Source organism: Vombatus ursinus, unplaced genomic scaffold, assembly GCF_900497805.2.
Source record: "Vombatus ursinus unplaced genomic scaffold, bare-nosed wombat genome assembly UNPS02014778.1, whole genome shotgun sequence".
Lineage (NCBI taxonomy): Eukaryota > Metazoa > Chordata > Mammalia > Diprotodontia > Vombatidae > Vombatus > Vombatus ursinus.
The window spans coordinates 45,290,026-45,318,023 of NW_020954556.1; the positions used below are offsets into that span (position 1 = coordinate 45,290,026).

General features: G+C 39.3%; 1 pseudogene; it reads left to right on the top strand.

Moving 5' to 3' along the window:
• The first annotated feature begins 195 nt into the window (after positions 1–195).
• Positions 196–27,998, top strand: LOC114045166 (annotated as a pseudogene).

Genomic DNA, 27,998 nt, shown 5'->3' on the forward strand with positions numbered 1-27,998 from the left:
GCCCAAGGGGAGAAAGGCGGGGAAAGAGCCCGAGAGGGGAGGGATATGGAGAGAGGGCGGGCGGACGTCGTGGGGCCGCCGCGGAGCCCCGCCCCTCCACGCTGGGGGACGCCGGCGCGCAGCCTCGCCACCACCAGCGCCATGAGGCTCCGCCTTTGGAGCCCCAGGGGGCGCCATTTTGACGCTCGGCCCAAGATGGTGTCAAGGGGGGGGAGGGGGAGAGCTGCTAGAACCGGAAGAAGCTTGTGTGGAGGGAGGGAAAAAGGAGGAGTGGAAGGAGTGAGTGAGACACCGGGTGAACTCATCCATCCCCTCTTTGGTTTCCATGGCAACAGCCTGGCAACTAGAGAGAAGCCTCTCCTCTCTAGAGACGGAAAGATACATCCAGTCCCAGGGCACGGTCCTCGCCTAATGTCCTTGGAGTCTCCGCAACTAGAAAAACAGATCACCCTCCACCGTGGTCTTTGTACACAAGGGTCTCTATATAGCCTGTTTGCACACGGTTGTTTACGCGTTGTCTCCTCCATTAGACCATGAGCTCCTTGGAAACAGCTCATTTTTGCCTCTCATATCCCCAGCACTAAGCACAGCGACTATCACAGAACGGGTAGATAATAAATATTTATTAACTGCCTCCCACCTCCCTCAGGGCCTTTCTCAGAAAAGGAGTGGGGGGGTATAATAAAATTTGGGAAGGGAGAGGAAGTAACATATGAAGCCATCTCACTTTATTTACAGTTTGTGTCTGTCACTAAGTGTGGAAATTTGAGGCGCATTCATGAAGAATTAAAGCAAAAACAGTTATGTCTGGAATCTCTGGGTCTTTTTGCTTTAATTAATTACATCATCATCACCACCATTGTCCTGTGTGGTCCTCTGCTTCATGGTAGAGATAGATAGTTGGTCAATAAACATTTAATTTGTGCCTACTCTAGAAGAGTGCATTTGGGTAGGAAGGGAAAAGATGGTTTTTCTGGGCGCCCTCCTTAAAGAGAAGAGGAGGAGCCTTCCACTTTCTGATCCCAGAGAAGATGGAGGCCTCAGGAGCAAAGGATTCTGATTAAGTTTGAATTCCTGGGCTGAAATGGTACTGCAAAGTGAAGAGGTTCATGGGGCATGATTGAGAATCTCAAGGAGTGCATCTGGGTAGGAAATGACTGGTATAAATCACCTTCCCTCCGTTCCTTGCCAAAAACCAAAAAAAAGACTAAAACCAGCCCTCAGTAAATTCAACCTTTCATCCTGTTTGTGCTGGTAGATGTCCTAACCTTCTCATGTCAGCCTCATTGTGTCTTCTTCCCACCACCACATAATGCCAAGATTCTCAAGTTTTCAAAATTTTTTCAGTAGCAGAGAAACTGGAGTTAAGATAGTGGTGAGGTGAGCCCTATGTGTAGAGCAGGTCCTGGATCTCACCTAAGGTAAAAGTCCCTGAAGTCTTTAGAGTAGTAAGGTGGGAACAGGTACATGATGGGGACTGCCAGTTCCTCTCATATCTTCCTAGAGTCTTTTCCTTCATCAACCTGAAGTGGGGCTGGCCTCTTCTATCTTCTTTCCAAAGCTGGAAGCCAACTCAAGGCTTCAGGCTCACCTAAAGAGTCCCAAAGGGGAACTCCAGCTTGAAGAGACCCCCCCCCACACACACACAAATAAAGGAGGAATGGCTGAGAACTGAAACTCTTGCCTCTCACCAGCTCTACTCATCTTTTATGCAAAGCAAAGCCGTCATCTTCACCAAAAAGGAGAAAATCCCATATCAATACTCTTTGGGACAGGGCTTACATTTCAAAGTGTTTGAACTTGAGACCAATGCTGATTGTTGGTTTGGATTAACAGCAAGGTAATTTATTGGTTGTTGAGTGACAGCAGAGTTGAAAAGAGTGAGTTTAGAGTGTGATCTCTAGCAGAGTGCTTCAGGGATCTTTCTTTGGACCTGTACTGCTCAAGATCTTTTTTTTTTTTTGTCTTGGACAAAGAGACAAATGGCAATTAGATTTGATTGTTTATTAGTTTTGTAAGTGGCATGAAACTAGGAGGTGTCACAGTAAGGCTATCACAGTAAGGATACAAAAAAATACCTCTACAGACTACAATGATGGATCAAATCAAATAAGATGAAATTAAATCGGTATACACATAAAGTTCTTTGCTGGGGTTAGAAAAAAATCAATGCGTAAGTAATGTGTCATATTTAGAAAGTGATTCTCTGGACACTGAAATTTACAGAAACTTGTACCTTTCAAAAGAGTCAGATCATTTTTATTATGTAAGACTTTAAAGGAGATGGAATTTTCCAAAGAAAATCAAGTTGCTTATTTTCTTGTACCTGATCTTATAAATAAATGGGTAGTCAGTGACAAAATCATCTTTGTGATTCAGACTCCCTGATGCTGGCACTTTTAAAGAATCAGCATCTTCTGTGATTTCTAAAGTTGTCTGTAAACAAATAAAAAACTACTCATTTAGTCTTTCATGGTTCAAGTGAAAAAAGATCTGAGTGTTTTAGTGGATTGAAAGCTCAACAGAAGTCAATAATTGACTGGGTTTTTTGGTCCAGACTCATGATTTCATTGGAGTGGATAGTTCCAATACACATTGACGACTGCTCTATAATTTATATCACTAGAGAGTTCTTGGGATACTAAAAGGTCAAATCACTCATCCAAGACACAGTGTGTGGCAGAGCTGGGACTTGAACCTAGGTTTTCCTAACTCAGGAGGCAACTGTCTACCTACCATACCCCAATGCCAGAATGAAATGGCAGCCAAAAAAACCCTAATGCAATATTTGTCTTAATTAAGAGAGGCATAGTAAAAAGCCTTAAGATTATGAGACATGATAATGGATGGAAGGAATTCCTATTGTTTTATGTAAAGACAAGAAGATTTAAGGGAAGTATGATTGGTGTGTTCAAGTATCTGAAGGGCTATTGTGGGGAAGAGGTGTTAGAATTTTTCTACTTGGCACCAACGGGTATATTAAAAACACAATAAGTAGTTGTTTAAAAAAAAGACTTTAATGAAAGAAAAACATTCTAACAATTAGAAGTATCAAAAAGTAGAATGGGCTACCTCTGGAAAGCAATGGGTCTCCCATCATTGGAGGCCTTGAAGTAGAAACTAGATGACCACTTCTCAGGCATGGTTTGGAGAAAATTCCTGTTCAGGTATGGGTTGAATTGGATGATATGATGTCTGAGAGCTCTTCCAGCTCTTAGAGTTCCTGAATCCAGGAGCAAGTTGAAGAAAGCTCTGCTTACATTAGAAAAGGTGTCCTTACAGGGCAGGATTTAAATAAACTTGTCTTTTTTTGTACATCGGCCAGCCCAGAACTACACTCTGTGCAATGGTTGACAAATTGTTCTTGATGATGGTGGGGTAGGTGGAATACATATTTGCTATAGACCCAACAAACAGAAAGAGAATTTCCTTTTGGGTCCTCATTGTCTCAGCATGCAATTTCCATAACTCACCAGCTAGACTATAACATATCTATTGTTTGTTAACTGCCATTAACATAATGTTAATACATTTCTTTTACATACTTAGGTTTTACTAATACAACACCTCTTAGTATTTCTAATTTTTTTCAAAGCTTGAAATACTACCTTCTATGTGGAGTTTTTCCTGATTTCCCACCTACCCTCACTCCCTCAGCTGCTAGTACATATATACTTTGTATATATTTGGTGTATATTTTGCATATCATTATTTTACATATGCTTAAAAATATGCACATGCTGTTTTCCTCTAGAAAACAGCAACTATAAACATTTGAAAACAGTCATTCATTTATATGTGAAGCACTTAATTTATACAGGGTATTATAGGAGAAATAACTCATCTTTAAGTTTATGTAGTAGATTACTACTACTGAAATAAATCTACCACAATGCAAAAATTAGAGAGGTAAAAAGCTTGGTTTTATTTTGTTTAAGCACAGGTTTAAGGTTTTTAAAAAATAATAATAATATTCAACAAAGATTAGGATTCTAAAGAGGCTTTTTATAGACAAAATTATGTTAGAATGACAGAGAAATTCTTTTACGTATTACAATCTTACACATTCTTTTAGGTTTTAAAGTTTAAAAAAAGACAGATTCATAATCCCATGCTTCCTTCAATGTCATAAAAATTGAAAAAACTTAGTTAAACAGAATTATAATCTCATACATCCCTAAGGAAACAAACCTAGTTAAACAGACTCTATAGGTAAACCAAATCAGGTTTCGGGTTAAACTATGTTTAGTGGCTTCACAATGGACTGATTGAGAGAGGTAGATTTACACGCCTACAGAGAATCCTTCCTTAAATAAGGTAAGTCAAATTATTTCAGGAAGCCTCGACTCTTTTGGCTTCTTATCTGAGGAATGTTTGAGCCCTTAAGTAAATTTTCACATGCCATGGCACAGGTTTCAGCCAGCTCAATAACCTTCTAACTAGAAGAATCAACCCTGATCCCCCAACACCAAATAATAAAAATTAATAAAAGGAAATCAAGAACTAAAAATGCTTATAACAAGGGTATATTTCCTTGTCTGGAAATTCAAGGATCTTTTACAATAATTCTGCTGCCTGGCCCACAGTTGAGAACTACTTATCCTAGTTATTTTACAGATGTGGAAAATGAGGCACAGAGGTAGAATTCTTTTTCTGGCACAACTCAGCCATCGCTTGTCCTATGAAATTCATTCAGTCAAAACTTATTTAAGTCATGGTGGCTGTTTCTCAAGGAATTCAATACTTGGCTTAATGTATTCCTCTTCTCTCCAACTCTTGCCCTTATACTAGGTGATTTCAGCATCTATATTGATTCTCCCTTGAACACTGTAACCTCCCAATTCTTCAACTTCCTGAATTTCTCAGACCTACTTCACCTTAGCCACACACAGAATCTTGAAATCACCCACAAATGTTCCATTTCCATGATCCTAAACTCTGACATTCCTCAATCTGATTGATAATATGCTATCATTCCTTATCCCGGTAAGTCTTACCCCTCCTAAACTTGTTTTTCGACTTCATCCTGACCTTCAATCTCTCCACTTCTCAGTACTTTCTCAAACTATTTCCCAGCTCTCACTTTACTTTCCTCCCTTATCAATGTCCACCCTGTAGTTAACTGGCCAGCTGATCGTCAAACATTTTTTAAGTGCTTACTGGATGTCAGACATTATACTAATCTCCGGGATACAAAAAAAGTCAAGAACAGTTCCTGCTCTCAAGGAACTCACATTCTAATGAGAGAGGCAACATGTAAATATCTAGGTTCAACTCCATACAGTTCTCTAATTTTGAATACCTTGTTCCCTTGTCCTTTGCTACTGGACCCCAGTCCTTTCCCTGATTACTTCCTCCATTGAGAGCTACTGAATGGTAAATATAGAGAAGCTGACTGGGTCCACTACGAATTTGTTTACTCACCTAAACTGGATCCTCAGTATAGTAAAGCAATCTATTTGTCTCTTCCCTGATTTCCTGTCCCACTGTGGAGGCTAGTCCAAACCATTTTTAAGTTCTTAAAGCTATCTATCACCTTTCATTCCTCTCAGCTGAGGCTCTTACTTCATACTTTACTGAGAAAATGGAAGCCATTCTCCAAAAGCTCCCTTTTCATTTCCCTTAATCTCAAAACCTCTGGACACCATCTCCCTCTCTCTCCTTTCCTCCAGATAACAAAATGATTCTTCCTTTTGTCAAGGCCAACCCCTTTTTATGTATCCTTAATCCCATCCCCAACCATAATCTCCAACAAATTACTTTATCACTGCTAGGAAGTACAGTAGATGCTATTGTGGGCCTAGAATCAAGAAGATTTGAGATCAAATCTGACTTCAAACATTGACTAGCTGCCTTGAGCAAGTCATTTAACATCTGACTCCCTCAGGTTCCTCAACAATAAAATGGGGATAATAAGAGCACCAAACTCACAGGGTTGTGGTGAGGATTAAATGAGATCTTTCCAAATCACTTAACACAGGTCCTAGTATATAGTAAGCACCTAATAAATGCTTGTTTCCTTCCTTATTTAATCTCCTTTCTCCAACTTTCAATCTCTCCCATCTTCTGGTTTGTTCTTTAACGTCTTTCAACATATCCAAATGATTCCTATCCTTTAAAAAAAAAATTCACTAGATTCTCAACGCTAATCTCTTCAAGCTTTGATCCCATATGTCTCTTCCCTTTCTCAGCCAAATTCCTGGAAAAAGCTGTTTGTACTGACTTCTACATCTTTTCCTCTCACTCCTCATTCTCTGTAGTCTGGCTTCTTATCTCATCCCTCAACTGAAACTACTCTCTATGAAGTTACCAATGATTTTTCTGAAGCATCTCCTCTGGCTCACTCTCCCAAATCTCATAGCTGAGTCCCCAGAGGAAGGCTGCCTGTTCCTCTCCTCAATGTTCTAGGAGTAACTTTGAGTGATGGCAGTGTCCAATACTATTTCCCTGGAGCTCTCATCCAGCGTGCTTCCTAATGCCGATTAATTATTGTTGGTTTATAAAATGTTAGCTTATAAGAGAATATTTACTGAGAAGGTGTAGGAAGGACAAAAATTTAAAAAATATTCCCAAACCAAGAACACACTCTCACCTTTTCATCCACTCAGTACTTGGGGAAAGTGGACTCAGGTTTAAAGTAGTTGATACATACATTCCCTGCTCCAACCCCCCAACTTCCTGTGCATATACTCAGTCCCTGGGGAGAGCAGAAAAATAGTGAGACACCTGTGTCAGGGAAATGTGTGGCCAAGTGGTATCACCTGGTCCCGAGAGACTTTTTCTTTCTTCATAAAGTCTCCATCAAATTCACTTCCAGGTGTGGTAGATCTGACCAATTAATTGCTCCTTTACTCAGTTGCTACTTTGCTTAACTTGTTCTTGAATTCAGTGTCCATCCACTGATAGACTGGATCGAGCAGATCTTCTTCACAGCCCTATACTCCTTAGATGCAGCTAGTCCTACTACCAGCTCTAGTGGTCTCTGCTACTCTGAGGGGACCTCTGATGGCTCTTCCAATTTTTAGAAACTCATAAGATGGCAGTCGAGTCCAATCTATCTCCAGAGATCATTTACCTAACATCAGGAAAGAATAAACAGAACAGAAATAGGCACCATGTGCTCAGGAACATATGGCAGCCAGGTGAATAGATAAGGCAGTTGCAACTGTGGCCCCCTTTTCCTACCCAAAGGCTTTCAGCTATTCTTCATTAGAAAGCCACCAGGGAAGAGAGAAGAGCAAAAAAGGACTGAGGGAGAAACATATTGATCCTTTTGCATATGATCTCAATTCTAGCTCCAGAAGTATTTTGTATGGAGCCAAGGGGGGGAAGACATGTCTATACAAGCTAAGTTCTTCAATATCCTTCTTAAATATCTTTCTATGCTATGGCTAAGTAAACATTTTTTTCTTAATTGTTGACTGAGTTATGAGTAATAAACCTAAACTAATAGGACTGCGCTGAGTCAAGCCCACCCATTATCCCACCTTAGCTTCAGCCCCCATCATTTCTCACTTAGACAATTGCAGAGGCCTTTCCATTGGTCCCTATTCCAATCCCTCCCCCACATGGCTCCCCCACAAAGCTCAGATCTGACCATGTCACCATACTTACTCAATAAACTCCAATGGCTGCCTATTAACTCTGCTTTGGCTTTGAAGTCTTTTTAAAGTTCTCCACAGTCTGGTCTCAAACTATCTTTCTAGCTTAAAATATATCACTTATCTTACTGTACTATATAGTCCAGCCCAACTGGCCTCTCTGTTCCATATGCAGCACTCCATCTCCCACTTCTGTGGGAGCCACATTGGCTCTCCCCATCCCTAGAATGCACCTCCTCATCATCTCCACCTCACAGAATCCCTCATGTCAATCGCCTTCTATGTGAAGCCTTTCCTGATCCCTCCAACTATAAGGGCCTTCCTATACTATGTTTTATTTATTTTGTATTTTATCTGTATTACCGATTATGTATTATTTATAAATCAATCCACAAACACGTATTAAGCACCTATAAGATATTAGGCACTGTACTAAGTTCTAGAGATTAAAAAAAAGGCAAAAGTCAGTCCCTGCCCTCAAGAAGCTTACAATCTAATGGGAGAGACAACATGCAAACATATAAAGCAAGTCACATACAGGAAATAGGATATAATTAACAGAGGGAAGATGATGGAATTAATAGGTGTTGTGGAAGGTTTCCAGTAGAAGGCAGGATTTTAGTTAGGACTTAAAGGAAATCAGGAAGGGGAGTAATCACAGCAGAGGAAGGAGAGCACTCCAGACATGAGGGACAGCCAGAAAAAATGCCCAGAGCCAAGAGATGGAGCGTCTTGCTCATGGAACAGCCAAGAAGGACTTTGTCATTAGATCAAAGAGTATGTGTTGGGTAGTAAGGTGTAAGAAGACTGGAAAGGTAGGGGAAGACTAGAGTAGAAAGGATTTTGAATGCCAGAACATGTTATATTTGATCCTGAAGGCAAGAGGAAGCCACTAGAGTTTCTTGAGTAGGAGGTGACATGATTGGACCTTCACTTTAGGAAAATCACTTATTGGCTGAAAGAAGGATGTATTAGAGTGAGGAGAGACATGAGGCAGGCAGACCCACCAGCAGACTATTGTAATAATCCAGACCTGAAGTGATGAAAGTTTACACTAGAGTAGTGGCACTGTCAGGAGAGAAGGGGGGGGGGCAGCTAGGTAGCACAGTGGATAGAGCACTGGCCCTGAAGTCAGGAGGACCTGAGTTCAAATCCGGCCTCAGACCAAACACTTGACATTTACTAGCTGTGTGACCCTGGGCAAGTCACTTAACCCCAATTGCCCCCCCCCAAAAAAAAGAGGAGAGAAGGGGGAATATTTGAGAGATACTACTTGACAGTAGATTGGATATGGGGGAGGGTAGTAAAATATAGTGAGGAATCCAGGATGATGTCTAGATTGGGAGCCTGAGGGACCAGGAGGATGGTGTTGCCCTCTACAGCAATAGGGAAGGTAGAGGAGGGGATATTTAGGAGGAATGATAATGAGTTCCATTTTTGACATATTGAGTATAAGATGACATCCACTTTGAGATTATGAAAGGCAGTTTTAGATGCAAGATTGGAAGTCAGCATATATTTTGTGCATACATATAAATGAAAGCATCTTGAGAGTAGGAATTATTTAATTTTTTTGTCTTCATTTCCCCATCACCTAGCATGTGTCTAGCACATTGTAGTTGCCTAATAAATGATTATCTACTATTAATTGAAATATTTAGGCACAAGTGGAGGTGAATTGATTCAGTTCTGAGGATTTTAAGAGGGAAAGTAAAAGGGAGGTTAAAAGGAATACACTAATATAGAAAGGAGGAAGAAGGGGGTGGAACTTAATATTTCTTATTGTTGGGTGTGTATATATGTGCATATATATTGAAGAAGGGGTAGAGGGAACAAGAGTTTAACAAACCTCACTTGTTTCCCTTGTTTCCTTAAGTTTCCTTATCTATAAAATGGGGATGATAATAGAACCTACTTCCTAGGATTACAGAGATGATCAAATGAGATATTTCTAAAGTTCCTGGCAAACTTTAAAGCACTATATAAATACTAGCAAAAAACAAAACAAAACAAAACAGAACAGGCAAAAGAGGATTGGACACACAGAGAATTTGGGGTAGAAATACATTCAACTCAACAGGGAAATAGTAAGGATGGGGGCAGGGGAGGAAGGAAGAGTTTAGAGAGAAGACAAGCCCCCAAAAAGAGGACTATTGAAACATTTTTTAATTGCACAGAAGAAAACAAAAGGAAACACAGACAAGAAGAAAAGCTTTGAAATTAATGTTTTCAATTTATCATTGTTTTTCAGTCATGTCCAACTCTTGGTGACCCCATTTGGGGTTTCTTGGCAAAGAATCAATAGTTATGTGGAGTAAATTCCACATAAGTGACAGGGACATGTGCTGTGTACAAATAGGAGCTTTTTTTTTTTAATACATTCCTACAGTATCTATATTATACAGCTGAGTATTGAGTTGGGGTTTGTTTGGGTTTTTTGGGGGAAAGATCCTAGAGTGGTTTGCCATTTCTTCCTCCAGATCATTTTACAGATGGGAAAACAGAGGCAAACAGGGTTAAGTGACTTGCCCAGGGTAACACAGCTAGTAAGTGTTTGAGGCTAGATTTGAACTCAGGAAGATGAGTCTTCCTGACTCCAGACCTGGCACTCTATCTACTACGCCACCTAGTTCATCCCCATTTTTTTTTAAATCAAAATGGTATGCAGTTGATTCAGTTTCATATACAATCTTCTTTTTGTGTTTTACTTCATATATGGAAATGCTAATTTTTTTGGTGTTATTTTCAGAAAATTTTAGAATAATAATATAAAAGGAAATATTCAAGCTCTTTGAGGAATATATTTTTAAACTTCCTGTTACAGTTTCTGTTTTGTTTGTTTTAAATGGCACTATCAAATGACAAAATTACATGTTATAGTTATGTTGTTGTTCTATGCTTTATAATATTATTTGACTCTTATTACAATAAAGTCTATCATTATAAAAAAATCTATTCCAGGAAAAAATATACACATAGGTCAAAGAATCTCTCAAAGGTCTAAGCTAACTGTATCATTTTAATTTCTACTAACTAATCTGAGATGTTTGTCAAATTCATTGTAATGAAATCCCAATCATCTAATATACTACTTTGTCATTTTCTGACTTTATTAGCCCATTAAATGACTTGCCTTCCTCTGTTCATGTACCTTCTTCAGTGTTCTCCAAAAGGAGAACAAAGAAGGAATGTTGTGATAGTTTTAACCTAACGATAGGTGATGAATTCTAGTTGGTTTAAAGTCATTTTTTAGATGGAGGAAGAGGAGGAGGAAGAGGAGAAGGAAGAAGAGGGTTATATTTAAATATACTGAATATTTAGTCTCACATCTATAGAAGCTCAAATTATGTAAACAAAAATGGGATTTTATCAAGTTATAAACAATTACTAGTTTGAAGTAATTCATGTATATTATGTATGACATGGGATTTCCCACTGGCAAATAGGAAAGCATCTATTATGTTGTCAAATGACACTGTATATCCAGTTGTTGTTCACTCATTTCAGCTGTGTCTGACTCTTCATGGCTTCAGTTGGGGTTTTCTTGGCAAAGTGACTGGAGTGGTTTGCCATTTCCTTCTGCAGTTCATTTTACAGATGAAGAAACTGAGGCAAACAGGGTTAAATGACTTGCCCATGTCTAATACACATCTAATAAGTGTCTGAGGCTAGATTTGAACTCAGGAAGATGAGCTTCTGTTTCCAATCTCAGTGCTCTATCCACTGTGCCACCTACCAAACCATACTTCTTTATGGTAAAGTAGAGCATAGTTGTTTGATATTCTATTGCTGGCATTTGATTCATTAGCTTTGTTTGCAAAGTCAAAATCTATGAACATCTCTCACATATCTTAAATTGTGTCTATATTAGTCAAATGAAGTACTTTATTTCTAAACTGAATGCCTTTTTAATACTGAGGCTAAGCACTAGACTTAGTTCCTAGTGCTCACCTAAATAGTATTTCTTCCTCCGCCTTAATCCCAAAGCATCATGTATGGACCACTCTTATACAATTATTAATGTAATTTGTGAATGTGTCATATCTTCTATACTAAATTTTAAACTCCATGAGAGGCTTGAATAAGACTGTATTATTTATCTGCATATTTTTCACCATTCTGCCTAACACAGCAGATGTTTAATAAATGTTTATTGTCATTAAATAGTCTGGAGGCAGCATGGCATAGTGAATAAAGACCCAACCTTAGAATCAGGAAGATCGGGGTTCAAATCCCACCTTTCACACATGTTGGTTGTAATCTTGAGCAAGTCAATTAATCTCTCCATGTTCTAGGCCAGTGTTGTCAAACTCAAAGGGAAATGGGGGCCACTAAACCATACAATAAACATCCCTGTGGCAGCATATTGACTTAGAAAACCATGTATTAACATTATCTGTGTTATCATCATTTATGTTCTGCTCTATTTTTATTTATTTTGTTAAATATTTCCCAATTACATTTTAATCTAATTCTTATGCATTTAACACCTCTGTTTTAGGCAACTCTCTTAGACCATAAGTTACTGAGAAATTGTTGACCTTCATTAGTATGCGGACTTTCCTCACCTGGGAGTTCCTTACATGAAAGAAATATCAGATACAGTCCTTATCCCTGTGTTTTAGAGCAATAAGCTTTCCTTGACTCTAATTTACACAATATAGCATTTCCTCCTGACTTCAAGATTGAGTGAAACAGCTATGTAACATTAAATATGTAGCCAGTATCATCACTCACTTCCCACTTTCTCATCCCAATCACAAAGATAAATTAGCAAGTTTCTGCTATGGGATGATTTCATGTTAAAAGAGAAAAATAACAGATAAGGAGTCAAAAGACTTGGATGTGAGTGTTGGCTCTGTTTTCCCTACATGGGATATAACTATCTTGAAATAAGTAATTTATTTCCCAATAAAATTTATTTCCCAATAAAATAAGTAATGGCTTGCCCATGCCTCTGCCCCATAGGAGGAAGTCTGTGAATATTTGTGGAAGGGTACAATGGGAAGCCAGGCAGTTTTCCAATCGTAACGAATTCTCTCAAAGGGGAAAGTGCAGACAATTAGACCTGTCCCTTGCCTCAGCCCTAGGTACGTCCTATGTAAACATAGAGGTTGAAGGTAGCTCCCCAGTGGACATGGTTTAATACTGGCCAAGGTCTCTCTGCCTTGCTCCCATCTATTATAGTCTCTCAATCTGCCATCATTTGAATTTCCCGGCATCTATCCTCCTTGCTCAACTGGCCAAACTGAAAGCAAAGTCCAAACTGTACAGTCTGTCAAGGAGGCATTCAGAGCAGCACCCAAGGTCACAAAGCCAGTATGTGTAAAAGACTGGACTTGAACCCAAATCTTCCTGATTCCAAGGCTGTCTCTTTATCCAGAAGCTGCCTGTAAAATATTCAAAATGTAAAAGGCCAGACTACTCAATGACAGTGAGCTTTCCCACTTCTCCTCCTCATATGATTTACCCCTCTCTCTCTTTCCTCTAAGACAAGGGAAGAATAAACTGTGTTTTCCAGGGATGGGCAGCTAGGTGGAAGGTCAGTAAAAGTGCTGGACTCTAAACCAAGAAGTCCTGAGTTCAAACTGCCTTGGATACTTCCTAGCTGTGTAACCCTGGGCAAATCACTTACCCTCTAAGTGCCTCTGTTTCCTCATCTATAAAATGAAGATAATAATAGCATCTATCTCACAGGGCTATTATATAGATTGAATAAGATAGCATATTACAGTACTTTGTAAACCATAAAGTGATACGTAAATGCTAGCTATTATTATTATTATTATCATCATTATTATTATTTTCCAGAAGCAATTGCAGCCTCACTGTTTTTAGTCCCTATATAGACAGGTGCTAAAAATATTTCTTCTGCCCACAGAAACTAGTCTCCAAATGCTCTATTCTACTTTGTATTGGCACGGCCTAAACATGAGCAATTGTTTTTATTTCTATAAAGAGAGCTTTATGGTTGAATTATATATAATATAGTTGAATATATTTTCTGTGTATATCTTGGTAGGTAGACTCCCAAGTATTTTATACATTCTGTAGTTATTTTGGATAGAATTCTTTTTTCTGTCTCTTCTTCCTGGGTTTTGTTGGCAGCTGGCAGCTGGCAGCTAGGTGAAGCAGTATATAGAATGTTGAATTTGGAGTCAAGAAGACTGGAGTTCAAACTGTGTCTCAGACCCTTACTAACTATACAACTTACTAGCTATATAACCCTAAGCAAGTCATTTAACATCTGCCTGCCTCAGTTTCTTCATTTATAAAATGAGGATAATAAAAGCATCTACCTCACAGGGTTGCTGTGAGGATCAAATGATATAATATATATGAAGCACTCTAAAATTTATATATAATATACACACATACATATATACTACCTATTATTCTTATACAAAAATACTGGTGATTTATGAGTTTATTTTATAATTTTGCAATTTTGCTAAAGTTATTGTTTCAATTAATTTTTAGTTTACTCTTTAGAGTTCTCTAGATTATATATCATCGGCAAAAAGTGAGAGTTTTGTTTCCTCTTTGCCTATGCTTATTCCTTCAATTTCTTTTTCATGTCTAATTGCTATTTCTAGAATTATATCAAACAATAGTGATGATAGTGGACAACCTTGTTTTAACCTTGATCTTATTGGAAAGTGCTTTAGCCCTTCTCCATTATATATAATATTGGTTCTTATTTTTATTTATTTTTATTTATTTTTGCTTTTTGGTGAGGCAGTTGGGGTTAAGTGACTTGCCCAGGGTCATACAGCTAGTAAGTGTCAAGTGTCTGAGGCTAGATTTGAACTCAACTGTGCCACTTAGCTGCCCCCTGGCTCTTATTTTTAGATAGATACTATTTACCGTAGTAGGGAAAAGTTCATTTACTCCTATGCTTGTTAGTATTTTTAACAAAAATGGGTGTAAAATTTTGTCAAAAAAAAAAAACACCACCACCTTTTTTCTGGCATATTGGTATGATTATTTTTGGTATTAACCTTGTTTGTTAGGTTTAAAGTGTTCCTTGTGCTGAACCCACCCAGTATTCTGAATTTAAATCCAACCTGACTGACTTAGTTTCCCTCTAGGCAGTGCTTCTGATTCTCTGAATCTCACCCAGCCCCCAAGCAGATACTTTCTCCTTTCCCCACCCACTCAACTTCCTTCATTAGAATGTAAACTCCTTGGGGGCAGGGATTTTCTTTTTGCTTGTTTTTGTATCCCTAATGCCTAGCACCTTTCCAGGAACATAGTAATCACTTAATAAATGCTTGTTAGGGGGCAGCTAGGTGGCAGCTAGGTGGCGCAGTGGATGGAGGACTGGCCCTGGATTCAGGAGGACCTGAGTTCAAATCCTAACTCAGACACATAACACTTACTAGCTGTGTGACCCTGGGCAAGTCACTTAACCCCATTGCCCAGGCCCCCCCATCCCCCCCAAAAAATGCTTGTTGCCGGGCCATGATGTTGTCTACCTAACTCCAAGTCTAATACTAGTACAACAACCATGTTGTTGATAACATTTTATTTAAAAGTTTTTTTTTGTTTGTTTTTTGTCAACGTTCATTAGGAATAGTAGACTATAGGTTCCTTTTTCAGCTTTGTCTCTTCTGGTTTAGGCCATATCAAGGCCATAGTTGTATGGAGTTTAGTAGGATGACTTCTTTTCCTATTCTTACAGTTTATATAATATTATAATTAATTATTCTTTGAATGTTTGATGTAATTTACTTATAAATCCATCTGGTCTGAGGTTATTTTCTTTGGGAGTTCACTTATGGTTTGTTCATTTTTCTTTGGGAGTTCATTTATGACTTGTTCAATTTCTTTTTCTGATAGGTTATTTAAATAATCTATTTCCTATTCTGAGCATTTTATATTTTTTATAAATATATATCTATTTAATCTAAGTTATCAGTTTTGTTGACATATAATTAGCAAAAATTTTCTGATAGATTTCTTCATTTCCTCTTCAGTTAATGTGAATTCTCCTTTTTTCACTTTTATGCCAATAATTTAGTTTTCTACTATCTTTTTAAAATCAGACTAGTTATTTTTCTATTGTATATTAATTTATCTCAACATCTTGTCAGTTCAATCAGTCAGTCAATAAAGTTTATTAAGCATCTATTATGTGTCAGTCATTATGCTAAGCATTGAGGATATAGAAAAAGCCAAAAAAAATAGTCTCCCATGGAGCACATAGTCTAATAAGGAAAACAATGTAAGGAAAAATGTACAAACAAGATATATAGATATAGATATAGCTAGATAGCTAGATACCTAGAAGGATAGATATAGATGATAAATTGGAGATATTCAACAGAGGAAAGGGCCTGTTTCATTTTTATCTCCAAGGACTAGCACAATACCTGACACCTAGTAGAGCTAAATATTCACTGAATTAAATTGTTGATTTCCTATTTTCTTGTATTATTAGTATAATGAATAGCGATGTTTAGAGAACTTCAGAGTGGAAAGATACCTCTGAAGGTGTAAATTTCATCCCTTTTCCCAATACATGTATCTTTCCTTCCCCTGCAATTAGTAGTCAACTGTTCTGCTTACAATTCCTGTATTATGGAATTCTTTACTTTGAAAGGTAGCCCATTCCATTTTTAAAACAGCTCTAATGATTATAAAATTTTCCTTTATATTAAGAACTATTTATTCCTTCTACTAATTGGTCCCAATTCTTCCCTCTGAAGCTACATAGAAGAAATCTAATTTTTCTTCCAAATGCTAGTCTTTCAAATATCTGAATATCTAGATTTCTGTCTGGAATGAGAGAATAGGGTTTAAATAACAATTTTGCCACTTACTATTTTTACCATTTACTTGGCCATTCTCTGTATCTCCCTGGTCTTCAGCTCCTCATATATAAAATGTATGAGTTGGACTAAATGACCTCTCAGGTTTTTTCATCTCTGATCATTATTATTTTTAATTACATGTGAAATATATCTGAATCCCTGCAAAAATAAGACATGTAATAATGCTGTACTTCCTTCTTGCATAGGGGGAAAAATAGTCTGAGGATTTAAAAAAAACAGTTCTCATAATTCAAACAACATTTTGTGGTGATGGTGTTTCCTGATCTTAACTGCTTTTTAGATTTTCTCATCATCAGTAGAACAAAAGAAAATCCTGCCCTGAGAAACTAAGGAAATAATTTAATACACTCTACAAAACAGAAAGAAGTTAGAGTTTTCAAAACTAACCTCTCCTGTCTCATCAGTCAAGAAACCACCTCTGACTGCTATTTTTCTTTCCAAGCTATTTTCAATTTTTTTCCTCAAAAATCTCACATTCCAAGATCAAAATCACATGTGGAGAGCAGTGTTAGGCCATTCTTTTTATTCTCTCACTTCTTCAACAGATATGCATTGGGAGCCTATTATGAACCCCTGAGAATGGTCCAACATAACTAAACCTGGCAAAGTCAGTAACAATTCAGTTCTCTAGACCTTGCTCCTCTGACAAAAATGAGGCTTCTCTTTCTGCATGGTATCTTTCCACAGCCCACTAGGGGGAGCCTCCTCATTGGATTTTCTCCTTTGCTGGAGGCCTTTAGTGATTAAATCAAAGTCTACTGGCGCGAGAGAGATGAGCATTTATTTGCCAGTAGCAGCTCCAGTTGTTTATGTAGTTCTCAGGTGACCTCCTCTTACTACACCTGAGTCTTTTAGGGGAAACAATTAGCCTGTTTGAACAGAACAGGTAAGGCAAATTAATAAGTGGAAAATTACTAAGTTGTTCAGTAGGACATGTTGAAACATCTCCTATTCTGTGAAGCTTGAATTTAGGGCGTGGGTGTGGCTACCCCACGTACTGGGCATTTCAAAAAAGTAGATGTCATTTTCCTGTCTTTGTAAGGCAGCTCTCCAAAGAAAGGAGTCAAGGCAATGCTATCAGAAATCATGTTGACCAAGCCACCTGTGGGAAAAGCTCTATTTTCTGTGCCGCAGGATCATAGGTTTGGAGCTGACTGGGACCTTAATAAATATGAAGTCTGGTCCCCTCATTTGGTAAATGAGGAAACTGATGTTCAAAGAGGTTAAATGACTTGTCAAAGGTCACCCAGATAGTAAGGATTCAAATTCCACTCTTCTGGGAACTTTCCTCAGTACCTAGGACCTTCTTGCATTCCTTCTTCATGCCAGCCTTCTCCTAGTGGAGAGGAAGAGGCCTCCATTCGGGGAACTGGCCAGGCCAACCTGACTTAGTTTCCCTCTAGGCAGTGCTTCTGATTCTCTGAATCTCACCCAGCCCCCAAGCAGATACTTTCTCCTTTCCCCACCCACCCAACTTCCTTCATTAGAATGTAAACTCCTTGGGGGCAGGGACTTTCCTTTTGCTTGGTTTTGTATCCCTAATGCCTGGTGCCTTTCCAGGAACATAGTAATCACTTAATAAATGCTTGTTGCCTGGCCATGATGTGTCTACCTAACTCCAGGTCTAGTTCTATCTGCTGTAACACCTAGCTGCCAGCCATACATCTCTTACAGGCTTATGTTTCAGTGGGTTTCAGGAAATAAATACAATGGTCATTTCTGTGTTTTCTGCAGGAAAAGCACTTTTGGGCTGTTCTGACAGCCTGTTCTCTCACAACATCAAGCTGTCCTGTGGTATCAATTTCATAGAAACCTCCTGATTCTAGTCGATTCAGTTCTTTGGGGTTTTTTTTTTTTTGAGGCAATTGGGGTTAAATGACTTGCCCAGAGTTACACAGCTAGTGAGTGTTATGTGTCTGAGGTCGGATTTGAACGCAGGTCCTCCTGACTCCAGGGACAGTGTTCTATCCACTGCAACACCTAGGTGCCCCCTCCTGATTCTTTATGAGCAGGAAAGCCTCACCTTTCAAGGGACTGGCCCTTAGCAAAATCATGAAGCAGGGAAAATTTGTCTTTTGATCCAACCTCTCCCACCCCAATTTGAACTTTTTTTCCTGTTCCCATGAGCCCAACCCCCATCTTCACTATTACCCTCCAGGCTTTTCCCCAAATCAGTTTTTGAATGCTGAGCCTAGAGTCTTCTATGCAAAACCCCAATATTAAAGCAGTTCCTGAGTGTAGGTTTCCTTCATAGAGAGTGGGCAGGTACTGGGGAGTGGCCCCATATAGTACTGAGGGAGGCCACAGAAAATAAAGGCACAGAAGATGAATAATTTTCTGACTCACAATTTTCTCATCAAGGGCCAACCCTAGATACACTGCCGAAAAACTAATGAAATCTCCTTTTCCTGCTTCTATCCAGGAGCTTCTGAATCCTGGAAAAGTTTTAAACCTTCTAAACAAGAACAAAAGTATAAATTCTGTCCCTTCTCTAATGATAACCCCTAAGAGAAAGATACTGAGTTCCTCATCTCATGCCTAGCCCTAAGTCATCTGCATATAATACTCCAACTCAGAATAAGCTTCCTTTCCCAACTCTCATCACCTAGCAACCACAGGAGAAAGTCCATCTCAATACTCCCTTGATCCTTCTCAGCCCCAGCCAATGCTGGGAAGATTTGCATTTATTTATATTGTTGTTGTTGTTTGTCTTTCTTCTGGAATAGGACCAATGACATCAGGAATGTGATGTCTTGACTGGCAAGTGAATTGGATTTAAGTGAGTCAGGGCTGTGCAAAATCACCAGCCTCAGTTTCTCCTCCAGAGCCGTCTGGCAAGTGGCAAGACATAGATCAGAATGACTTGGAGATGGCCACGGATTCACCTAGAAGTAAATGCAGGAAGAATAAGCCTGAAAAGGAAAATGTTCCCAACTAATGTTGGAGTAACCGGGTGGTACAATAAGTAAACCTGGAGTTGAGAAAATGTGGCCTCAGACACTTATTAGCTGTATGACTTTAGACAAGTTACTTAACTTCTGACTGCCTCAGTTTCCTTAACTGTGAAATAGGGATAATAATAATTCCTCCCAGGGTTGTTGTGAAGATCAAATGAGATAATATTTATAAAATGTCTGGCACATAGTAGACTCCTAATAAGGCTCTCATTAAAAACTTGGAAATAGTTCAGATGTCTTTAAAAACCTCTTCCTCCCTCTCTATCTCCCCTTCCCTCCTTTCCCTTAGGAAACTCGTGACCTGTGAAACATACTGCTTGCAACTTGGCCAATACCTTACAACTTGCCCAATAGAGTCTATTGTACCAGCCAGAAAGATACCATTTACATTTATATAGTGCTTTAAAATTTATAAAACTCTCTCAACAACCCCATGAGATAGATATTATAAGTACTATTATCCCCATTTGACAGATAAACTGAGGAGGTTTGGAGATGTTGGGTGACTATACAAGGTTACAAGCCTAGTAAACATACAGTATAGCTCTCTTTTTGTCATAACTTTCTGCCTCCCCCATAAAAAATCTCTATGTGTTATGTCTTCAAATGTTGCTCTCAAGGTGCCTAGCCTGTGATGGACGGGGTCCAGAGATAAGGCTGGGGAGAAAAATCACAGATAATGTTCCCAGGATGCATCATACACTGACCCTTGGCCACATTTTTTTTTATCACTGTCCTCTCCAAAGCAAACTTCCTAGCTTTTAGGCAGTAGGTACACACATTGAGCATCTCAAAGCTGCAAATACCACAGCTTCCTGGAACCACATGCAGCTCCATGGATTGGTCCAAGATGTGCTGCCCACTCTGCCTCTGTCTACACTCACCCCCTGCACTTTGTCCATTCTCCATTTCATGTAGGTCAATTTGACTAGTGTTATACAACTTCTATTACCTCTCATTCCCTTAAAAACTCTAGATGACAATAAGACCCAGTTCCTGAAACCCCAGTAGAATAGAAGCTTCCCCTGACATCTGCATCAACCAAAAAGCCAAAGTTTTGTCCTCTGACATGCAGATCCAGTGCTGGAAGCTGTGGATGAGTGGCCTTGACCAAGTTACTTAATATTCCTGAGCCTCTGTGTTCTCATCTATTAAAGGGGATAATAATGCTTGTACTGCCTCTTTGATGAGTGTAAGTAGGGGGTTCAAGAAATGCAGAGCGGCCAGACTTTTGGACTGAATCAATAAGAAGAACAAACTAGATGTGAGGCCTAGACATCTCTATGAATCAATCAAAGGCAAAAACTAGCCCCTTACAATCAATCAGAAGGAGTGAGCATGGATGAAAGTAAATGAGGACACACAGGAAATGTCTTGTGACTGATTGAGAAGAGTTGGTCATGCCCGGTGGGCCTTGGATAAAAACAGCAAGCCTATTCAGAAACCAGGATTCCAAAGCAGGCAAAACTAGTTTTGGAACAGTGCCAGCCAAGTGCCTGAGAATGAATCACTTTTGGGGGAATAGTGGGGAAGGGAGAGGGGCTGGGCAGAGAAGGTATTCTCTGTCTCCTTCCCTCTCCACTGGATCAGAAGATGACCTTGTGAACTTTGAAAAACTTGTACTTCCCATCATATCCTAGCAGTATCTTGGAACAGGAGTGGCTGATGGCAGCATTAGAATTTGAGGACAAACTAGACACTTAAAAAAAAAAAACCCAGCTTCAGGACTATATAAAGAACCCAGAAGAAAGTAATACCAAAGGAGAATTTCATGAGGACTCCACAAAGGGAGAAAAGGATTTCATTTAACTAGGATGATTTCCCATTTGCTACATGTGCTTTCTAGAACTGAGCCCACTTTCTCCAGTACTCTATATGACTTTGTAGGAGGCTGTGTCCTAGACTTTTGGGGGAGATTGGTTTTATGCTCATTGTTCTTATTATGCGTCTTATTATACCTCTAACAAAAAACTAATTAACTCTAGGTGGCTGACTGATATCAGTAATAATCAATGGGGAACACACTGGTGGGGGCTTGTGAATAATACTATTAGGCATCTCCAGACTATGCCTAGAACCCTAAGAAGTAATCAGCTGCCTATTGGAGACCTGACTCTCCAGTGTAAATAGGAATTGAGAAGTAACTCAGACCCTGCGCTACAAGAGGAAAGTATTTTGTAAATTGTGAAGTATTTTATATCTAGAGAGAGACAATGATATATAGTTTCTAGAGAGTCAGCCTCAGAATGAGGAAGATCTGAAGTCAAGTGTCAAGTCCTGTCTTTGACCCTGTGAACTCATTTAACCTCTCAGAAATAGAGATAAAATCGGGGAGCTAGGTGGCGCAGTGGATAGAGCACCGACCCTGGAGTCAGGAGGACCTGAGTTCAAATCTGGCCTCAGACCAAACACTTGACACTTACTTGCTGTGTGACCCTGGGCAAGTCACTTAACCCCAATTGCCTAAAAAAACAAAAACAAAAACCTAAAAAAAAAAAAGAAATAGAGATAAATCTCTAAGACTACCAGTTGCAGAACAGGTGCTGATCTAAGTTGGTAGAAGGAGTTTCCTCACTGGAAGCTCTATCAATGAAATCAGTTCCCCAAAATGTCAGTTATTTTTATAGTACTTTGTCTGGGCCACTTTTACCCTTTTCATATACTTCTTTGTATCAGTTATTTCTGCACATGTCTTAGCTCTTCTCTTACAACATATAAGCTTCTTGAGGACAGGGACTATGCAGTTTTTCATTTTGAATCCCCAGCACTTAGCATAATGCCTTGCATAGAGTTGGCATTTCACAACTATCTGTTACATTGAATGAAATATTATGGATCAGTAGCAGATAAGGTTAAAAATCCACCACAGACAGATTGTGGTAGAAGAGTTTGAAACTGTATCAAATAATAGTGAGGAAAGTGGGCATCTTGGTTTCGCTCCTGTATTTACTGGAAAAAATTCTAGAGCATCCTCATTGAATATGATGCTTGTTTTTGGTTTTAGATAGATGCTTTTGATATTTAAAAGAATCCTTCTATGCATATACTTTGTAGGGTTTTTAGTATAAAAAAGTGTTGTACCTCGTCAAAGGCTTTTTCTGCATCTATTGAGATGATCATGTGGTTTGATATGTTTTTTATTTTTAACATTGCAGATGCTTCCATGAGTGATCTATGGACACTCGAAGTAATTTGGCCTGAATTTCCAAAAAGTAAAGTACATGAGGATAAAGAAATATCTATTGCCCAAATTTTGACATAAAATCAAAGAGGCAACCTATAGAACTTGCCCATCAGTAGACATTAGTTAGTACAAATGGGCAACAAGTTTGGCCCAGAATAAGGTAGAAGCAGAAGGAGATGACTATAGGAAGGTAGTGAAGTTAGGGAAGTTTTAGAACTCCTTTAATGACCTCAAATTTCTCTTAGAAACTGGTATTTATATAGCACTTTACAACTTACAAAATGTTTTATAAACCTTATCTCATTTGATCCTCATACCTGTGAGGTGGGTTCTATAGGTATATCATTATTGGCATTTCAAAGACAAAGAAACAGGTCCAGAAAAGTTAAGTTACTAGCCCACAGTCATATAATGAGTATCAGAGACAGTACTTGGATCTCGTCTTGGGGACCCTAGTTCCAAGGCTCTACCCATTATGTTCACTGCCTCTCAGAGACATTAATACTTTATAGTTTTTTTTTTATCAAAGAGAATATGGGTGATGGAAAAATCTCCACTTTGTTTCTTTCAGAAGTCATACAGGACCACCACTTTTAACTAAGGCACAAGACCATAAGAAATTCCTCCATGGCCAGCTCCATATTCCTTCTAATACAGGGGTCCTGGTTGAAGGGACACCTGGGGAACTTTTATAGGAAGCCACAATCACTCTTCATGACAATATCCTTAACCATTTCCAGCAGCCATTAATAATTCGTTCTGGATCTAGAATCCATTCATTTGTTTTAACCCTATGAGACCTAGTTATACATGTGTAAGGGGCGGGGTTGATTAATGGATCCATGATCAACTGAGAATCCCAATCCATTTAATAAGATTGCAGGGTGTCAGACTTCAAGTAGTTCATTTGCATTTGTAAGGGTGTGGGTAAAAAGCCCTTTCAGACTTGAGTGGTCAATTTGCATATGAAAGGGTCAGAAAGGAGCTGAGGATCGTCAGAGACAACAGATTTGCCTTCTGTCTTGAATTGCCTTGGTTCCAAGGATGAACTGGGAAAGACTGAGAGTTTAGAAACAGAAGAATAGACTTTTGCCATAACATCGCAGATTTAGAGGTGGAAGGGACCTTTCAGACAACGGAGTACAACTCCCTCATTTTACAGGAAATTATAGTACAGGAAACTGAGTGACTTCCTAGTTCAACAGATAGTAAGTGGCTGAGGTAGTATTTGAACCCAGATCATTCTGACTCTAAATCTAGCACCATCCACTCTTCTACCTCTAGTGCCTCTCAATAGGAGAGACACTTAATTAAGAAGAGAGCCAACTATGGAGGAAGAATTCAGCTCCCGAGGACTCACGTGTACTGCTGACTAAGCATTTGTGTTTGGAGGAATTTCTTTCTCCGTCCTCTACCACATCAGTAATGGCTTCTTGCAGCAGAAGCTCGACATAGCAGAAGTTAGATGTGTCTGTATACAGTTGATGACAAGGATTACAAAAAACATTGTTTCCTTGGTAATTTGGATTTCTCTTATTATTAATGATTTGGATCATTCTTTCATTAGCTTGTTGATAACCTCCATGTCATCTTTTGAAAACTGTTCATATCTTTCGAACACTTGCTTATTAAGGAATGGCATTTGCTTGTCTTTAATTGTATCAATTCCCTATACATTTTGGATATTAGACCATTGTCAGAGATGTTTGCTGGATTTTCCCCTCAAAGAACAGTTTGTTTTATTCTAGTAGCATTGATCTTTTCTTAAAATTTGTTTGGGCAAAATCTTTTTAACCTTATGTAATTAACATTTCTTTTTTATTTTATGATCATCTTACTTGGTTAAAAACTCTGCCTCTAACCATTGATGTTCAAGTCAACTCTCTCCATTGTCTAAATGTTTTTTCACAATGTGATCTTTTCTTTTAGGTCACATAGCTACTTAGAGCTTACAGTGTTGATGAAGTCTAGAGGTTTAGGGGTACTGGGATCCCAAGACCACATCGCTTGGGTCCTGCCTGAAAGAATTCAGCCCAAGCCTTCTTTCAGCCAAAGACAAGGTTTATTAAAGTTAGCCAGACTCTTAAGGAACCTGGGCACTCTTAAGGAACTTGAGCTATTGGCTAGATTGTAAAAATATGAACATCTTAATGGAGACAAGATGGACCTTATATACAGAAAGACTGTGGGAGGGATCTAGGAGTGGCCAAGTAGTCTATGAGGTAATAGAATTCCAGGGACCTGGACCACGTGGCCAAGGGAGACTGGAGCCTACATAGGATTAAGGGTGGGTAAGTGGCCTGGGGCCATAAGGAGGTAAGACAATGGAGAGCTAGGCTAGGTCAAGGGTAACAGATTTGGGAGATTGGGTGTAGCCACAGTGAAAGGCCAATTGATAGAATTATAACCTCAGGTGAATGCCAGAGATTTGCCCAAGTGGGAAAGTCTAGGGTTTTTCCTTTTTTGGGGTCTAGATCCCATCCTCATCCATGTGTCATAGATGGTGTAAGGTGCTGGTCTAGACCTAATGTCTGACAAACTGCTTTCTCGTTTTCCTAACAGTTCTTTTCAGATAGGGAGTCTTTGTCAGAGTAATTAATGCCAAACAGACCAAGGCCCTGCCTTTTTTAGCAATGCTAGACTGGGATGCTGAGCTGGGGATCACACTTCTCCATACATATCCCCTCCTATAGTCCAAAATGGCATGGCTGACCCTAGGACTTGCCCCTCCTCATGCACTTCTGTGGAGTAGAGAGTTGGGGCATCATTATTAGCTCAGATAGTGTTGTGTCTTTTTAAGTAAAGGGGAATTATGTCCCGAGTGTTTCTCTTTACTGATATTTCCTACTTGTTGATCCCTTCCTTTGATGATCTTTGCTTTATCATTGTTCCCAAAGTGATTCTAGAGCCTAGGCTTAGTTGGAACTTTTCATGTGGCTACCTTTTCTAGAACTCTTCCTCTTTCCTTTCATTTATACTTTTTCCCATACTGGGAACGCCTCCCCCTCTGTCGTCCACCTATCTAAATGCTCAAAGGTCTAATTCCTCCTCCTGGAACCCTTCCTGTTGGGTTGGTGTCAGTCAACCCCTCTAGATTTCACTGATCTTCTGCCCTGAACTCTACATTACATAGTCACAAAATTTTAGAGCTGGAAAAAAAAAGACCTTAAAAATAATTGAATCCTTGGGGCAGCTAGGTGGCGCAGTGGATAGAGCACCGGCGCTGAAGTCAGGAGGACCTGGGTTCAAATCCGACCTCAGACCTAACACTTGACACATACTAGCTGTGTGACCTTGGGCAAGCCACTTAACCCCGACTGCCTCACAAAAAATAAATGAATAAATAAATAATAATTGAATCCAACCCCTAATCAGCTCACAATTTACCACTTCCAATCCCCAAATCAGTTGATGTAGTCACGAGATTTAGTCACTGATGAGAGATTTTAATCTGGTAACAGCGGTTAAACTCATGGTAAAATTGTGACCGCACCTTTATGAGGTAGGAATAAGTCTCATACTGAATCAGAAGGCAATGGCGTGATTAGGTGAGAAAACAAGTTAGCTATGCCCCTAGGGGCTTTAAATAGCTAAACTCCAAAGAGTTAGAGTGAAAGAGTCGGGGATTTTATGGAGAAAACTGAGGGGTGTGGGAGAGGAAAGGATTTCTCTACCCTTTTTTCCTCCCCTTCCTCCTTTTCTTCCTCCCCTCCCCTGCAATTAGCAGTCACTTGTGTAGAAGAAGACAACAGCCTTCATTGTTTATCTTTGTATTTCCTTTGCTGTTTGTCCTTATACCTGTTGTGGTTATTAAAGTGTGATTGCGGTCCTGTTTCCCACGAGGTGGCCAAGGGAGAATGCCGCCTAGATAGGATTAAGGGAGGGAAGTAGCCTGGGGCCATAGGGACATAGGGTAACAGAATTGGGAGACTGGGTGTAGCCACAATGAAAGACCAGTTGATGGGATTATAACCTCAGGCAAATGCCAGAGATTTGGCCAAGTGGGAAAGTCCGGAGTTTTTCCTTTTTGGGGTCTAGATCCCTTCCTCATCATTAAGGTGCTCAGATTCTTATAATCTAGCCACTGCTCAGATTTTTTACAATTTAGCCAAGAGCTCACAGGTGCTCAGATTCCTTAAGAGTCTGGCCAATATGGCAGATCTTTAATAAACCTTGTCTTTGGCTGAAAGAAGACTTGGGTCAAATTCTTTCGGGCAGGACCTGCCTGTTGTGATTTTGGGTTCCAGCACCCCTAAACTCCTAGACTTCATCACCACTGCCAATCATGGTCTTTTCTGGTGAGGGCCCAGAGAACAGGGCATGTTTGTTCTTATTTCATAATTTCATAAATAAATTACCAATATTTTTATTCCAATAAGTGTATTTGGCCCCACTAAAGTGTCTCTGGATGGGAAAAAAAACTTCACTGTTTCTTTATTGACAAAATGAAGACATTGGACTAGATGGTATCTAAGGTTCTGTTTTCATTCAACTTTAGAACTCTAGGAACAGAAACACTGTATAACACCACTTCAATATTACTATAGGGCCTCACACAGGTATACTCCATTCATTCATAGTTCTAGATGAGTAAGGCAAGAGCAGGGAGGGATAGGGAGTTTAGTTGATGCTAATGGTGACAGGACTACTTACCATCTAAGCCCATATGCCAGACCATCATGTAGTTGTGTCATGATTGGGGCTACTTGGTGACCCAGGATGACTTAGATCTGACCTTAGAATAGTTCAAATCCCAGTCTGGGGCCAAACCCAGTGAAGGACAGCTTCAATGCACTGATCATACCATGTTTATGGCTTGCAATGATGACCACATCAACCAGATGTTTGTCTTCTTTCTAGAGAAAGCAAAGATTGATATAAGACTATTAAGATGTAATATGAGTCAGCTAGGTGGCACAGTAGATAGAGCACTGGCCCTGGATTCAGGAGGACCTGAGTTCAAATCCAGACTTAGACACCAGCTGTGTGACCCTGGGCAAGTCACTTAACCCAGATTGCCTAAAAAAAAAAAAAGAAGATAAAAAAAAAAAACCTTACCAAAAAAAAGATGTAACTTTAGTGAATGCAGGAAGAGAACATCACTAGGGTTCTCATCATGGTATAAATACACCTTTAGCAAAGCAGTCACTGGTTAAGCTGGTTCCCAAGTATATCCTAGAACAGTTTCTAGAGTTGGAGTTCATGAATATCATGGAACATGAGCTGGATCTAAAGTATATTGTCATGACAAAAGAAAAGTGTCTGAGTTGTTGACACGACAAAAACTTCGAGAAAATCAGTTTCCCAGCATCCAAGCAGGAGATCCAGTAGCACAATTCTTTGGAATAAAGTAAGGGCAGGTGGTAAAATAAGACCCAGAGAGACTACAGGCACATACATCACTTACCAGCTAGTGTAG